Raw genomic sequence first — 4608 nt, 5'->3', positions numbered from 1 at the left:
GCCTCTAATGAGACTGCCAAAAAGCCCCACTCCCCAGCCCCACCCCTCCATCAGGATTCAAGGAGGCTGCCAAAACGCCCCTCTCACCAGCCCAACCCCACCCACAGCCATGCCAAAGCCAAGTCAGCAGCTATGTGCTGCCCTTGTCAAGAGGCTCAGGCAGAGGTGGGAGAAGGGAGCCCCCACAACATGCCTCCCCTCCCCATTACCCTGGCTGGAGTATTGGGGGATCCATGCTAGGCCTGTGAGGTGGGAGGAGATCCCTTCCCACACCCTGTGGCCAAGCCTTTTGACTGGCGTCACACAGCTTCTGACTCACCTTTACTATAGCCAGAGCTGGGGAGGAGGGTGGAGGGAACAGAGTCCCTTCACCTTGCTTAGCTTCCTTCAAGATGGCCACAGGGATACCTTCCCCGCTCCTCCCACTCTCCTCTCTGTGATAGCCCCAGGGGCCTGGCTGGGCTGGTGCAAACACCATCCCAACCCTGCAAAGGTGCATGGGATGCAGGTGGAATCACCCATACTTAACCCTTGCAGGGAAGCTGAACAAAAGTTCCCTAAGGCGCTCTGCTCTAGAGCGACTTCAGCTAATAGCTGATTTAACAAGGGTTAATCTTTCACGTGATGAGTCTTTTGAAAAGTGCTCTACAGTTTTGCATGTGTGTTATCTCATGGCTGTACAGCACTTTCAGGGGGCTTATCATACGAAAAATGTAACCTGTGTAAGCGCCCATAATTTATCATGTGCATGTTAAGAAGGTTCCAAATTGGAGAGTGGCTGAAAAATATTTAAACCATTAAGCAGTATTCAGGATTGGATACTATTAGCTAAAAAACAAAATACAAACAAATCAGAGGGAAATGAAATAATGAATATTAAATTTCCAATATTCATCATAGTTGTACATAGACCGTCTGACCTACAACCTGTTGCATGCTGGCAAACTCCTAGGCTTATGAAGCCCTAGTGAAGTCATTGGGGCTGTACACTGGTTTACAACTCCTGCAGCTTGCAGAATCCTGATGAAGTAATGACGATTAGAAAATTAGTCCTATCAACTGCATCTTCCAACACATAAATCAGTGTTGACAACAGGGTAGGATTTTTGTGGCTGATATCTTTTATTGGGCCAAATGTATAGTTGAGAGGGATATAGACAACTTTTCTGGTATATGAAGTACCCTTCCACAATTACAAATGCAATGCAAGACACAAAAAAATATGAAGAACTTGTGGAACATCTTCATACTTCCATTGCTCTTGATTAAAAATGAACAGAACCTTAACTTTTGTTCATAAGGGGCAAATTAATTATGGAACAAACTAGAACAGTCAGCAATGGAAACACCTACTTTCCTGACATGGAAATGTCTGTAAGTAACAGGATTAAATTAAGAAATGAAGATTTAGTCTGAATAGCAGGGAAAATGTCCTAATGGTGATAACTACACAACAGTGGAAAAAATTTTTTAAGGAAATTGGTGGAAGCCCTATTTCCTGGCATATTTAAAAAATTAGGCTGGAGAGAGCATTGGAAAACAAACTATGACACAGCTGCACAATCCTGCAACAGCAGGGGAATAGACTGAATGACCTAAGAAATGGTTTTTCAGTTTTACCATCTAACTCTTCAAAACTAGGGGAAAACAAAATTTGCAAAAAAGTGAAGTAAAAGGGGAAAACAATCACTATTGCACATAGCTAGTTATCAGCCAATCAGTTTAACACAAATGTGCAAAACCATCAAAGTGCATATGCACATATTTTAAGAATATGTTTATGTGCTTTATTGAATCATGGTAAATTTTGGCATCTGATCTGATAAATTAGAAACACTACCAAGTGAAGGAAACCCTCTAAGAACTGGCTGGAAAAAGTCGTTTTTTTTTTCAAAATGAAAAAAGTTTTGATTCCTTTTGCATCAGAATAATTGTTTTAACACTTTTTCCAAAAGAACAAAAGACAGAGAAAGAGAGACAGAGACAAAGAGAGAGAAAGGGGGAGGGGGAGACTGACATATTTAAATCTGCACTCATTAGGATTGCCAGTGCTTAGGGGTAACTTACCAGACATGTTGAAGATCCAGGATCAAATTTAGTCAAATTCACAGCAATGATCTGAAAATGGGTTTCCTGTATCTGTCTTAAACATCAGATTAATGCCTATTCTTGGATGGCCTCATTCTCTCTGTTTTGGACCAGAAATAAACTTTCTACTGAAACTTTCAATACATTTCCACAAAAAAGAAAGTTTTGGTTTCCATGATGTAAATACTGTCAAAAAATTTCCAACTGGAGGCTGTCAATTTCTCTGGAGGCTGTTTTCAGGGATACCATTTTGAGGGAAAAAAAAAAAAAAAGGCATGGTTTGTTTAATGAGAGATACTGCCATTCAAACAAGTGCCTATATACCTTGCCATCTGCTACCTTTCAAAAACATTTTCTAAAATGAAAATTAGCCATCTCAAAGTTATTCTTATATAAGTGTTACCAGTAATATTTCATAGATTTCACAAACATTAGAGGAGGGAAGGGACCTAATGAAATCATTGAGTCCAGCCTGTCCATCATAGGCAGGAAGTCAGCTGGGATCAAGTGACCCCAGAAAGAAAGAAATCCAGCTGTTTTTTGAAGGAATCCAGAGTAGGTGCCTTCACCACCTCTGGGGGAGTTTGTTCAAGACCCTGGACACACACACCATAAAGAACTTTTTTCTTTAATCCAATCTAAAATTGGGCTTCCTGGAGTTTATGGCCATTAGACCTTGTTATCCCTTGGGAAGCTCTGGTGAACAGATATTCTCCCAGGTCCTGATATACTCTGCTTATGAAGTTGTAGGCTGCCACCAAGTCCCCCCTGACCCTTCTCTTCTCCAGACTGAAGAGTCCCAAGTCCCTCAGCTTCTCTTCATACAGCCTTCCCTCCAGGTCCTAGATCATACGAGTGGCTCTTCTCTGGACTCTTTCAAGCTTCTCCACATCCTTCTTGAAGCGGGGGTGGGGGGGGGGGCAATACTGAATGCACTACTCCAGCTGCAGTTTCACCAGGGCCAAGTAAAGCGTGAAAATGACTTCCCCAGTTTTTGCTTGAGATGCATCAGTAGATGCACGCCAGAGTTTGCCTGCCAACGCATCACACTGGTGGTTCATATTCATCTTGTGATCAATCAAGACCTCCAACTCCCTTTTGGTCATGGCGCTAGCAAGCATAGCACTGCCTATAAGTATGCTGAGGGTTCTTTACACTGAGGTGCAGCACCTTGCACTTCTCTGTATTAAAGGCCATCCAGTTTTGGCTGGCCCTCCTTGAGAGCGTGTCCAAGTCAGCCTGTATCCCCAGCCCATCCTGCAGTGTGACAATCCTCCCCCATAATTTGGTATCTTCCACGAACTTGGCCAGTTCACATCTGACTCCGGAAGCTAGATCATTGATGAAAATGTTAAAGAGTACTGGCCCAAGTACTGAGCCCTGAGGGACTCCGCTGGTAATTTGCCCTGAGGGCACCATGTTGATTTGCTCCCTTCAACTAGTACTCTTTTGGTCCGACCCCGTAGCCAGCTGCCTAGCCATTGGATCATATGATGATCAAGGCCACAGTTCTCCGACTTAACTGTGAGGACATCATGGGGAACTAGGTCAAAGGCCTTCCTGAAGTCCAGATAAATGACATCCACATCATCTCCTTTTCCAGGGCACATGTTACTTGGTCATAGAAGGAGATGAGGTTGGTCAGGCAAGAACTGCCAGTCACAAAGCCATGTTGGCTGGCATTCGGAAGCTTGCCTTCCGTGAGTCTGCCATTGATGGATCCCTTGTCAAATTTTCTTCAGGATTTTTCCAGGGATGGACGTCAGACTGATTGGTCTATAGTACCCCAGGTCACTCCTCTGCCCTTTTTTTGAAGATAGGGACCACACTGGCTCTTTCCCAGTCATCTGGGACCTTGCCTGAGTACCACAATTTTTCAAATATTGCTGCTAAGGGGAATGCAATGATGTCTGCCAGCTCCTCCAAGACTCTCAGATGCATTCCGTCTGGGCCCACACACTTGTGAATGTCCAGTTTCTCAAGGTGTTCCCTCACCTGATCCACACAGATTTTGGGCCTGTCACCCAGTCCTAAATGGGTTTGTGCCATTTCTGGCAGAGTGATCCTCATAGAAGGTGGGAAAACAGATGCAAAAAAGTAATTTAGGAGACTGGCCTTTTCTTCGGCATCTGATGTCAGTTGTCCCGTTGGATCTCTCACGGGCCCAATACTGTCCTTGTTATTTTTCCTACTTCCCACATATCTAAGAAGGACTTTTTGTTGTCCTTGATCTCCATAGCTAGCCTAAGTTCGGTTTGTGTCTTGACTTTTCTCAGCCGCTCTGGAGGTGTGGTCGAGTGCAGGGCAACCCTCTTTGGTAATGCTTCCTGTTTTCCAGCTGGTGTAGGCTACTTTTTTGAGCTTAATGAGGTCCAATAGTTCCTTATTCAGCCATAGAGGCTTCCTTGCTTGTTGACCACATTTCTTGCAAGAAGGGAGGGCTTTGCCCTGTGCTTCAAGGATTATGTTTTTGAGCAATGACCATTCCTCATGTACTCCTGTACTCCCTTTTCGGGGGGG

The 4608-nt window shown here is 44.1% G+C and overlaps 1 protein-coding gene across 2 annotated transcripts in view; it reads right to left on the bottom strand.

The window, feature by feature from the left end:
• Window positions 1-4608, bottom strand: part of LOC109299990 (collagen alpha-1(XXI) chain-like) — a 200378-nt gene that overhangs the window by 123210 nt on the left and 72560 nt on the right. The gene's annotated exons all lie outside the window — the stretch shown is intronic.

The sequence above is a fragment of the Gavialis gangeticus genome, unplaced genomic scaffold (assembly GCF_001723915.1).
Source record: "Gavialis gangeticus isolate Ggan-Ray unplaced genomic scaffold, GavGan_comp1, whole genome shotgun sequence".
Classification (NCBI taxonomy): domain Eukaryota; kingdom Metazoa; phylum Chordata; order Crocodylia; family Gavialidae; genus Gavialis; species Gavialis gangeticus.
The sequence above is the reverse complement of the archived record's forward strand: the minus strand, read 5'-3'. Positions and strand labels throughout refer to the sequence as shown.